We start from the raw sequence: 13,424 nt of genomic DNA on the forward strand, positions 1-13,424 counted from the left end.
GCACATTCTCTCTCTCTCTCTCTCTCTCTCTCTCTCTCTCTCTCTCTCTCTCTCTTTCTGGCCATGTTTTTTCCCATTTTAAAGCCTTAACTGAGACAAAAAGACTATCCTAAATATTGTTTCATGTGGAATTGAAAATCCAAATACATTTATCTGAGCTTTATTTACATACTTAGACCAATACGACCACTTGAGATATTTTAATATTCCCTTGTCTTTCACTCTTTTTAAAAAACATACACTTCTAGTGCTTGCTTAGGCAGCACATACACTAAAAAAATTAGAATGAATCAGAGAAGATTAGCATGGACCCTGATCAAGGATGACATGCAAATTTGTGAAACGTTCCTTATATATATAAAAAAAACAACAACCATACACTTCTATTGATTTTTTTTTTTTGAGAAAGAGAAAGGAGAGAGAGAAACATTGGAACAAAATATTAATCAGCTGCCTCCTGCAGGTACCACACCAGGACAGAGCCTGCAACCCAGGCATCTGTGCTGACCAGGAATTGAATCAGCAACCTTTTGGTACATGGGATAACACTCAATTAACTGAGCACCACCCATGGCAATATGCCTTTTTTTCAAAAGCATAAAACTAGACCGACACTTGTCCCAAAGCAGGTTGTCAGGTAATATTGCCTCATGGGGTCATTGGAAATATTCTAATAAAAATTTTCATTTCTATAAACCTTGATAATGGACATCTCTACTACTTTACATTGAAAAGTGCTTTTTGTGATACAAGATTCTGTACCTTTAATACAGAGGAATCTGACTCCAGGTTGAATGTGTAAAAATTGTTTAGGGAATTTAAAGTAAACAAACTCAGAGTAAAGAAATACTAAAAAACCTTTTTTATTTTCAGTCCATCAATAGTTTAATCAAGCTGCACATGTAAGAGACACCCCAGAAGACGGACATCAGATGTGGTCAGGGAAGGCTTTGCAGGGGAGGGGAGACTGGAGGAATGAAGGGGTTATGATAGGCATGGGCAAAGACAAAGAGGAAAGGAGGCTGTCCCAATCAGGAGAACAATTTCAGCCAGGGCTCCCCAATGACAACTTGGCATGTTTAGAATTAGGTTTTTTTTTTACCCTTTTTTAGATTTACAGTTTTCTCTTTCTCCAAAGACTGGCTTCTCCCTTCCTCTTATGTAGCAAGAAACATAGATTCCAAGCATTTTTTCTTACACTTTAAGATCCCACATCCAGAAGTCCTGGAGAAGAGGATCTTTGACCTAGTTTGAGTTAGATCCCTTCCCCTGGGCCACCAGTAGCCAAGGAGCAGGAGAAAAACTGAAATGTAGCTGCTTCCCCTGCAAATGTCAGTTTAAATGAAGAAGTGATTCCTAGAAATGGAGTATTGACCATAAAACCCAGGGATGTCTACTACACACATTATTTCTTTAATTGCTTCATTCTTAACCATCTGAAGGACACGGGAATTCTATGAACAAACAAATACTGCTTCAATTGGAAAGAAATTGTTCTATGCTTTTCAGCAGTTCTTTACTCTCCATCCCAAGTAAATCTCAACAGACCCTGCAATACTTGTCTTTATGCTCCAATTCTCTCTGTGCCTGACCTCCTTGGGAAGCTGACTGCTTTGGAAAGTTCTACATGACACTTTATTTGACTAAACAACATCCTTGTTGATTGTACCAAACTTCAGGCTTGACCTCTGGCGCCATATTTGGCACCTTGATTCCTTCTATCTTGTGTGATAATTCACTAATCTGTCAAATCTAAGTAGAAAGATTCTATTTAATCAGAAGAATATTCAAAACTAGCAATTCAGAGATATGGCAACATAATTAGAGGCAAAGAATGAAATGACAGAAAACATGCAAAATTGGTAAACAGGGGATTCATGAAAATGAGTGAACAGTACAGCATGGAACAGCCAAGTTAGAGTTTTAGGAAATCCAATAGCTAAATACTGTACATGAGCCTATTCATACTCAGCAGAATTTCTGCTTTAAGAAGACGGGCATTTAAAATACATCAGTATTCTTGTATGGACACATATTTTCCTTGCTCAGTGGTCAAGTGTAAGATTATAAAATGGATATTATGGATGGGGTAAAGTGAGAAGGCAAAAAAAGAATGTCCTTCCCCTAAGGGTGAAGGGTGAGTGCTATATCCTAAAAAAAAATACAGAAGAAAAATTATAGTGTAGTAGTAGTGATGGTCAAGATGATAAAATTGTTCAGGAATCTATGCAAAATCCCTGTTGTAGAGAAGGGCAACCAGCATTTGCTGATCCAGGCACTGCTCTAGTCGTTTTTATGTTCTCTATGTCATTTACTTGGCAAATAGACTCTGCAAGGCAGGTATTAATTATTATTCTTATTTTATAGAGGAGTAAAATCAAGGTTATGAGATTAAGAAATGGAGCAAAAGGCACATGTGGTAGAACTTGTATTTTACAGTAAGTATGTCTTCTCATTAAATCTATATGATTTCAACTATGTAATACTGAAGGCTAACTACATTATTGTTAAAGCATAATATAGAATATGGATCCTAAGTATTCTATAGCAATTGTGTGTGTGTGTGTGTGTGCGCGTGTGTGTATGTGTAATCCACCTTTTAGGGAGATTTCTTGAAGCACTTGGACCTAAATTATAGAAGCAAAATTTATTTAGTACCTTTGCTATCTTTCCACACAAGTACTCCAGGGGGAAAATGTTACAAAAACAGCTTGGCCTTGGCTGTTCAATGAAACAGGAAGAAAAATAAGCAAACCCTTTATCCTAGCCCAGTTTCCTTTTTCCCACCTCTTAAGTCCCATGTTGTAAATTGAGTCAAGGATATGAAGTTTTTCCGCTTTCTTCATAGGTTCTTTAGAAGGCACAAACAGTGGGTGCAAACTACCTCATCACATCACCATCCTGGTTATGGATCCCTCCTGCCTACCTCAAAGCCTGCCTAGTTGGCACACTGGCATGCTTTGGAGCCCTGAGCCAGAGTCATAGAACCCCAGGCTGCCTGCCAACTGCCAGTCAATTTCCTGGAGTACCTCAATGTGAGCAGGTAAAAAATATCTCACTCCTCAGAATGAGACTGAGATGAACACACACACACACACACACACACACACACACAAACATACACACACTCACATGCACACACACTTTTGAGATCAATCTGTATTTTTAACAAGCTCTGCAGATCCTGCAGTTATGGTGAGGAAATTTTTATGTATTGGCTTATTGAAATATCATAGCAAGACAGGTAGTAAAAATCATGACCTCCATTTCATTGACAAGGGATCTAAAAGCTCAATAAGGTTAACTTACTGAAGATCCCAGAGGCAGTATGGTGATGTAGTTATGTTTTAAATGACCTAGACTTGCATCTAGGTACCACTTACTAAGTGTTTTTCCTTGGACAAATTACTAAATCTTTCTATGTCTCAGTCTACTAACCCAATGGAAATAATAATGACAACAAAATAACTTCTTTGCAGACTGTTACAAGAATAAAATAAAACTATAAACACATACTAAGCTTACCACCTCATTTAAGATTCAAAATAGTAGGCATTAATTTGAGACAAAGTCAAGAGTTTAATTCAAAGCAAAGCTCTAATCACGCTACCATATTGATTCCCTGAAATTGCTTAATGATTCCAGGAAACTATTAAAGCAATTGAGTAATTCTGGAAAAAGAATTAGAGGATGCTCTACTTTCACAGGCCAGTATAGCACTTCCTGCTTCTCAGGGTCTTTATCTTTCCCTGCCACCCATACCTTTTGTTCCCAGCATGCTACATGCATTCAACACAAACAACTCTGGCCCTGATACTAGTAAATATGCAACCCTTCTCCCCATCCCTTATCTCATTTAATCCTCACCATACATCTAAGCCCATTTCATAATTAAGAAGCCCAAGGGATTAAAAAATACATATTAGGTGACATGCTGAGATAAAGCTCTTCTCCATTATATCATGTAGCACAATGCAACATTTAAAAATATATACTTTTGTTGATTTCAGAGAAAAAATGAGAAGTGAGAGAGAAGGAACATCAATGAAGAAAGAGAATCATTGATTAGCTGCCTCCTGCACACCCACATTGGGGATTGGACTCACAACCCAGGCATGTACCCTGACTGGGAATCAAACCATGACCTCCTGATTCATAGGTTGACACTCAACCACTGAACCATGCTGGCAAGGCCAATGCAATATTTTTAGCAAAGATTCTCATTCTTCAAGTCTGGAAGAATATAATGTTATCAATCCATGATCCACTTGCAAAATATCCCAACTAATTTGACAGATGATAGTGTATTTTGAAAATGAGGGAGAAACATAAGCTGTTCTAGAAAATATTTTGGTGTTAGACCAAAAGATTTCTGTAACAGTTCCAAGTCAATAATTACAATGTCTAGCAGTTAATCATGAGGAATGTACCTTAATTAAATCAAATTCCTTGTAAATATCCTATTTAACACATCAAGATGTTTGGCTAAAACAATTTTCTGCACAGGAATATGTTCCAAAATACCATGGATCTTCTTAGTTCTGGAACCTCATACAGCATTTGTCTCCATAAATGCCTCTCAGAGCCTCAGTTTCTAAAATCTATAAGAGGACTGCAAGGCTCTGGATAGTTTCTAAAAACACTGAAAAGCTTCATAAATAACAAACCATGTTATAGGGATTATATCCCAGGGATGCAAAGGCAACTAAGAAATTATTAATGCTCTTAAAAGCCACTTTCTAATGTAGGAGACACACATGTCAACAAATCATTGCAATAGAGAGTGGCCAATGTGTTACAGAAGTCTGTACAAGACTCTGTGGGCAAAGAGGTTAGTGAGCAACTAAGGAGAACTTAGTTTTCTGAGTTGGCTCTGGAAGGCTCTGTGAGAGTTCACCAGGAAGATGGAATAGGGAATGGCATAATCAAATTACTCTGAGGCATGAATTGATGTTTTTATTTTTTTTTTCTTCTTTGATTAAGGTATTACATATGTGTCCTTAACCCTCTATTGCCCCCCATCACCTCCTGGTGTCTGTGTCCATTGGTTAGCCTTATATGCATGCATACAAGTCCTTTGGTTGATCTCTCCACCTTACCCCCACCCTACGCTACCTTCCCTCTGAGGTTTGATGGTCTGATCTATGCCTCTCTGTCTCTGGATCTGTTTTTGCTCATCAGTTTATGTTGTTCATTATATTTCACAATGAATGAGATAATGTGATATTTATTTTTCTCTGACTGGCTTATTTCTCTTAGCATAATGCTCTCCATGCTGCTGCAAATGGTAAGAATTCCTTCTTTTTTACCACAGTGTATTATTCTGTTGTGCAGATATACCATTGTTTTTTAATCCACTCATCTACTGATGGGCACTTTGGCTGTTTCCAAATTTTAGCTATGGTAAATTGTGCTGCTCTGAGCATAGGGGTACATATATCCTTTCTGATTGGTATTTCTAGTTCCTTGGGATATATTCCTAGAAGTGGAATCAATGGGTCAAATGAAAGTTCCATTTTTAGTTTTTTGAAGAAACTCCATACTGTTTTTCCACAGTGGCTGCACCAGTCTTCATTCCCACCAGCAGTACAGTAGGATTCCCTTTTTCTCTGCATCCTTGCCAGCACTTGCCATTTGTTGATTTATTGATGATAGCCATTCTGCCATGTGTGAGATGGTACCGCATTGTCATTTTGATTTGCATCTCTTGGATGATTAGTGACTTTGAACATGTTTTCATATGTCTCTTGGCCTTCCTTATGTCCTGTTTTGAAAAGTATTTATTTAGGTCCCTTGACCACTTTTTTTTATTGTTTTTTTAATCTTGCTTTTGTTAAGTTGTATGAGTTCCCTGGAAATGTTGGAGATTAAGCTCTTATCGATGATATCATTGGCAAATATGTTCGCCCATGCAGTGGGCTTTCTTGTTCTTGTTGTTGTGTTGGTTTCTTTTGCTGTGCAGAAGCTTTTTATTTTGATGTGGTCCATTTGTTTATTTTCTCTTCATTTTCCATTGCCCTAGGAGCGGTATCGATGAAGATATTGCTTCAGTATATGTCTGAGATTTTGCTGCCTGTGGATTCCTCTAATATTTTTATGGTTTCCCATCTTATGTTAAAGTCCTTTATCCATTTGAGTTTATTTTTGTGTATGGTGTAAGTTCACTGACTAGTTTCATTTTTTTCCATGTATCTGTCCAGGTTTTCCAACACCTTTTATTGAAGAGACTGTCTTTACTTCATTGTATGTTCTTGCCTCCTTTGTCAAATATTAATTGAGCATAATGGTTTGGGTCAATTTCTGGGTTCTCTATTCTATTCCATTGATCTATGTCTGTTCTTGTGCCAGGCACTTTTGATGGACATGTTTTAAGAAACTGGAGTATTCGAGGTTTGGTGGTTAGAGAAACAGTAAGGAATGAGCCCAGAGAGAAAGGGGCACACAGACAGAGACACAGCCTACCTAGGTGAACATGTAGGCCATTGAAAGAGTCTGGACTTTTCTATAAATGGCAAAGTCTATAAAAGCAGGGTTCTTAATCTGGTTATCACGAGTTACGTAAACCCTCCAAAACTGCACAAAATACTGCACAGAGGTGTTTAGAGTACTGAGCAGGGTGGAAATGGGAGAAGAGAAGAGGGCTCACAGCTTTCCACAGTCTCAAAGTCTCCATGACTTAAGGAGATAGAATAAGATTTATAGCTTCGAAGGGAGAGTTTGGAGTTGGGAGTATGGCCTTGATCTCTTTAGGCATCTGAAGATGCCCCACATTTAAGTTAGAAAGTAGAGGCAATGTAGTAGTGATGTTGTGGCCTGGTGGGTGGGGCAGCACAAGCTTAGCTCAAGGCCTCACAACTATTATAACTCCATTAGCCCCTTGCCATATCCTCAACTCGGCTTTTCACAGCTGAAGCAACATGCTGGCTCCTCCCTGCTTCATTCAGCCTGCCTTAGCTTCAGTCCTAGAAGTAATAAATGGAGACCAAAATAAACGCCGTATTTGTTAACAACAACCTTTTAAAATATTAGCTCTAGTCTTTGTCCAGTTGATTACCAAAACGTATCTGCATTCTGAGTTCCTACTGGATAATATAACCTAGAATCCTTAAATTTCCCAGTTGTAATAATCAAAAACCTATTTGTAAGAGATAGAGAGATGATTGCCTTGGTAATATTCTATCCAGTCTTTTCTTCTGGACAGTTGACATTTTGTTCTTGAATGAACAAAATATTAGAGAGCTGAATGCCTGGACTAAATTGTTTTGATCCTTCTTAATAAAACTTCTTCTACTAAGTTACAATTGATAGTAAAGTGATTAAGATTGAGGTATATTAAAGAATCAGTTATAATATTGATCATAGGACTTAAATATGAATGGTGATCTCTGATGAGAAAATAACCTCTAAATGCAAAAATAAATAAATAAATAAATAAATAAATAAATACATAAGTAAATAAAATCGATCTCTCTAATCTCACCAGATCATCCCTTTTCTAGAGTTTCCTTAATAATGTGTAGTTCCAGGAGAAATGTAGCTCAGATTTTAATTCTGGGAAAATGTATCGCTGAGGAACTGAATGGTTTACATGTTATGTCTACAGTGAATTTTGAAACTTGCTTTGTTTAGTTTTTTTGCTTTTACCATAGGTAATTAAGAATCAAATATCTGACCGGTTTCTAGCAAAGGCGTAGGATCCTATAGCCTATGTTTTGGGAACAACTCTCTTTTAACTGTTACTCTAATTTTTGTCACCTCTATTGTTTTCATCTCATTTTAATGTTATCCAGTGGCATTTCATGTATATGTATAAACTGACATTTTGGAACAGGTTGGATGCCACCAGACTGATAATTTTTGAAAGAATGCTTTGCTTTGTTTTCAATTTATTAACTGACTATGAACTAAATAAAACTCTAGGCATCAGACCTGGGTATTATGCTTCATCTTTAAATTCCAAATATCTTTCATCAATAATCACTCCTCAGAGGTGTCTTCCACAGTTCAGTGAAGCACCCAGGGGTCATTGCAAGCAACCTGTGAGTTTACATCCCCATAAATAGTAATTTACAAGCAGGCTATGTCTCCAGTGCCTACCCCACGCAGAGAGGAGTCTTGCATGGGTTAAATTAACCAGCCAGGAAAACAAGTGAGCTGAACATATGGTGAAGTGTTTTGAGGTTTAGAAAAGCAAGTTTCTGGTGCAAACAGACTCTGGCCTTTGAGACCTTGCTGTCAACATGAAAAAAGATCTCCTCATTTGCAGGAGTGAAAAGAAAGGGGCGCCTTCAATTACTTCACCTCTGTAGCTATACACAATGAAACAGGAGGAGAAATCACACATTAATAGAGAGAAAAACAAGTGTAAGTTCCTCAGGGAAGCCAGACAAAGCTTCAGAAAGCATGTAAAAAAGTAGTTGGCAGCTCTGATTGGAAGTGAAAAGAGAAGAAATCGGAAGTGAAGTACCACAAATTAAAATTAAAGTTGCAATTCCCGTGAGCTCTCTAGGCTTCGCATTGCCAGACCATCCCCCATGCTGCCTAATTGTACCACTTCAAACCTAATGAGTTGGGCTTGGGAAGAACTGAGGCCTGTAAATGAACCCGTTTATCATTGTTACACTCCTATGTGATATTTAATGGAGCACTTGTTTTGAAAGGTAAGGAATAAAACTTAGAAGTCAGTTGATGGTGGTATCATCTCTTATATATTTAGAAAAAAATGAGAAAATATGCTTGCCATAAGAAATAGTGAATTGTTAACAACATGATTTGACTGACTCCTTAATTTGTTTTTAGGGAGATTTGAAACTAGAATTTCAATTCAAATGTGTTGGGATTGGCATTTTAGTCTGGTTGTTGGTTTGTTTCAATGTGTGAGACATATGGGCACTCTCCTGATGATGGGCAGTTAGGCAAATATCTAACTTTTCTAACCATGACTGGTGTCATAGAGTTGTGGTGACAATTAAATGATATAATGTGAGAAAAGTACTTGGGGGCGTGCCTGGCACATTGTAAATGATTCTCAAGTGGCAGCTAGTATTTTTCTTGTGAAGACAGCACTCACTCCCACACTTCTGGAATAACAAATCAACACATGATTGATATTATAGCATCATCTTACACCGCTCCTAAATACAAAAATTAAAGGAAAGAAAATTAAAATAAAGAACTACCATGCCTGTAATATTAGCAAAGATTTAAATATTTGATAGTATTCAGTATCAGTAAAGGTACTTTTTAATAATTATATGTAGGGATGCTTATTAAAACCCTTGGGGGGGGAGGGAGGCAATTTGGCAACATCTGTCAAAATATTAAATGCTCGTACACCTGGAGCCAGGAATTCTACTTTTGGAAACGTTGCTTAAGAAATAATTACTTACACAGATGTCAGAATCAAGTTCTAAAACAACATATATTAAGTATATGTATGTCTTCATGGACCAGAAGACATCAGTAAGATGCCAGTTTTCTTCAAATTGCTATGCCACTACAATTAAAATCTCATTATGTGTTTTTTTTTTGGTAAAAATTGATAAGCTAAATCTAAATTTATATAAAAATGTGAAGGACATAGGGTAACAAAAATAAATTTGAGAAAGAAGAATAAAGTTTGGAACTTTCACTACATGATTTCAAGACTTTATTACAAAGCTACAATAATCAGAGAGTGTAATATTAACGTAAAGATAGAACATAACTACTGGTAGGTGAAACAGGATAGTCCAAAAATGGACTCCCTCTCATATCCTTTATTTTTTTAAATAAAATTACCAAAGCAAATCTAAATATAAGCTTTTCCACAAATTATGCTGGAAATTTGGATAATCAATAAGCCATAAGATGCACAAATATTAATTTGAATTGGGTAATAATAAACCTAAATGTAAGAATCACACATATTAAACTTGTAGGAGAAAATATTTGTGACCATGGCTTGAATAAAATACCTTATCAAAGACACAAGAAGTAATAAATTAAAAAATGATAAATTAGACTTACTTAAAATTTAAAAATTGTTCTTAAAAAAATATGATAAGAAATCAAACCACAAGCCACAGACTGAATACTATTTGCAAAACATGAATCTACCTGATAAAGTACTTGTATTCAGAATCTACAATGCGTTCTTATTGCTATCAAGAATAAAAATAACTCAATTAAAAATGGGCAATAATTTTAAGGAAACATTTCACCAAAAGACATCTAAATGGCAAATAAGTGTATAAGATGATGCTCAAAATCATTAATCTTTATAGAAATGCACATTGAAACCATCACGATGAGATACCAATACATAGCCACTAGAAGAGCTAAAATTAAAAATATTGATAGGGGTGGGAGGTAATGGGGTGATAAGGACACATATGTAATACCAATACCGTAATCAATAAAGAAAAAATATTGATAATGCCAACAAGCAAAGGTATACACAAACTATACCCTCATATATGGTAATGGAATACAGCTTGGTGGCAAATAAGTTAGCAATTTCCTATTGGCTCACATTTACCATATAAATCAGCTATTTGACTCTAGGTGCTTATCCAAGAGATAGGAAAACATAGCCACACAAAAATATATGCATAAATGTTTACTGTAGCTTTATTTATAGTAGCCAAAAATTGGGCAGCACTTAAATGTCCATCATATAATGAATGGATAAATAAACTGTGGTATATCCATACAATAGGATGGTATTTGGTGATTAAAAAAGAACTCTTAAAATGAAAGAAAAAGAGATGAACTATTAATGCATGCAACAACTTGGATGAACTTCACGGACATTTTGCTGAGTGAAAAAAGCCAGCTACAAAGATTACAAAGCTGTGATTTTGTTTATTTGAATTGCTAGAAAAGGTAAAACCAATAGAAATAAAAAGCAGATCTGTAGTTTCTAAAGGCCAGGATTGAGAAGGGGCTATATTGGAAATATAATTGTGTTGCAACTATATTAACTATACATAATTATTAAAACTCATCAGAATGCACAATTAAAATTGGTGGATTTTATTATATGTAAATTATATCTTCATAAAATACAGTAAATTACATGTTTTCATTATGGAAAGAGAATAAAGGTATCAAATTAAACGTTAAATCATTATGGGACAATACAGATAAAATGATCTTTTTTATTTAAAAAATCTACATGCATATTATGTGCCTTTCTAGAATTATAAACAAGTAACAGATAATTGCTTCAGAGCAAGGAAGTAGTGTCTGAGGGTGAGAAAGGGGACTTAAATTTTCTTTAATCTTATTCTCTTCTGTACTCATAGAACTTTTTATCATGAGCATGCATTACTTTAATAAAAGTATAAATTAATGAAAAATTAACAATAAATTACTGATTTTAATAGTGAGACCATACTTTTTTAGATTAAAAAGCAGGATATAGAGACTAAATAGAGGATATAAAAGGATGATTATTCCAACATAAATATGTATTAACTATAAATATGAATATTATAATCATGAAGTGAATTATGAATGCTACAATTTAGAAGCTTGGTGTAGTTGGAAACACTGTTAGATGCTGTGAAAGCAAGAATGATGGTTGTTAATATGTGATAAGTCAGTATTTGCCATAATAATTACCATTAATTTCTGGGTCAATATACTAGTAACCTATTATTTTTTCATAAAGATTAATTCAGAAAAAAAGAAGCACTTGTACTATCATTCTGATCGCAACTGATTGCTCTGATGTAAGACGTTCTAAATATCTCACTCAAGATGTTACCTCTAAATCAGAATTTCCAATAGAGTATTCCATAAATCTTGGAATAACAATGAACTAAAGCAAACAAGAGATTTGAGAGACTTTTATAGACCAATAAACACTGAGGAATTTCACAAGAATATAAGAATTGCAGTTTCCCATACTTTTTTAACACTGAACCTCTCATTGGCTAATAACTTGAAGTATTCAAATTTTGCAAAATATATTTTAGTAAGCACTGCTCTAAATTCAGGTCTTGAACATTAAATATATTAAAGCTTTAAAACAATGGTTATTGACATTTTCCAGATAAGATAAATTATTCTTTTCTCTGCTCTCCAAAAACCTCGTGGTCATATCAATAAATTAAATAGAGTACTTATCACTTTGTAAGCAAGACTGAGTGGAAAGAGCATGGGCTTGGTCATTAAATAAATCTGGATCTTAGTCTTGTTTCCATTATATAGTAGGGGCTCTTTATGAACCCGAGTTTCTTCATTTATTAAAAAAAAGGGGGGGGGGTGTAATGCTGACATTGCAAAGATGAAATTATGTATGTAAAGCATCATTGTGCCTGGACATGGTTGATTTTTATAAATACTGGTTCTCCTTACTTTGCAGCTCATCTCCTCAGTGGATGGTGAACTCTTGGAGGCAGGCACCAGATCTAACTCATCTAGGTCTCCAATAGTGACGTTGGCACATCATTGGAGCCAATTATATGTGAATTGGTTTGATGTAATCAACTTTAGCAAAGTAAAAGACCCACTTCAGCTTTCTTTCTTTTTTCTGTCCCCAAGTTATTCTCCTTTCTTTCTGTTTCTGTCTTTTTTATTTTTTTTAAATTTCTTTCTCATTCTGCTATCAATTTTCCTCTCCAATATATATATATATTTAAAGTGGACTTTGTTAAATAATCTTTCCTGTCTTTTAAGAGAAAATAAAAACCAATGTTTGTGTGTGTGTGTGTGTGTGTGTGTGTGTGTGTGTAAAGTAAACAAAACTAAACAGTTTTATGTTTTTATTTATTTATCTCATTTAAGGTATTTTCTGGGTGACCCTTAATAAACTTGAAACATTCCGGGATAGAGTGTCTCATGGAGGAACAAAGGACGCATACTTGGTTATTCAGTGTTAACACTAAACTAGCTGTGATGGTATTTTCCTCCTGATGCCTGGCAATTTTGGCAAGGAGTCAACACAAATAGTGTGCCTGGAATATAGGGTCTAGATAAAGTGAGAAAAATCTAAATTCCATTATTTTTGAAATACGTTTTTCTCCTCTTTACGAGAAGAGTATTTTTGCAGACCTCAAAGGGAAGAGAGGTTGAGAGTTTCAACTGGAATTGCCATCTCCCCAGTCTTGTGTCCGATGGCCATGGCTCCAGATGATTAGTAACTCGATGGGAAATTCATTAGTTCTGGATCACAGCCCAACTCCCAGGAACATTTTATTTTCACCTTCACACCTTTGAAGAACATTCAGCTTTTAGGTGCCTGGGTTTTGGATCTGAGTGAAACTGTCATATCTTAATTATAGTCAAAGCTACCCTCTTGACTTCTATTTCAGCTGTGACATTAGCCTTCACACTTGAATTGGCTTGAATTCTCCTGGCCCAAGAGTGAGAATTTCATATGTTTTCTTTTCATCTGCAGACATCTGTATTCTGTTTAACTCAGGATTGTAAAACTC

The 13,424-nt window shown here is 35.6% G+C and overlaps 1 non-coding gene across 1 annotated transcript; it reads left to right on the forward strand.

The window, feature by feature from the left end:
* Nucleotides 1–247: 247 nt before the first annotated feature.
* LOC118713896 lies at nucleotides 248–357 on the forward strand. The gene has a single exon (XR_004986441.1). It is a non-coding gene; the product is annotated as a U6 spliceosomal RNA (small nuclear RNA).
* Nucleotides 358–13,424: the final 13,067 nt, after the last annotated feature.

The sequence above is a fragment of the Pipistrellus kuhlii genome, unplaced genomic scaffold (assembly GCF_014108245.1).
Source record: "Pipistrellus kuhlii isolate mPipKuh1 unplaced genomic scaffold, mPipKuh1.p scaffold_m20_p_9, whole genome shotgun sequence".
Taxonomy (NCBI): domain Eukaryota; kingdom Metazoa; phylum Chordata; class Mammalia; order Chiroptera; family Vespertilionidae; genus Pipistrellus; species Pipistrellus kuhlii.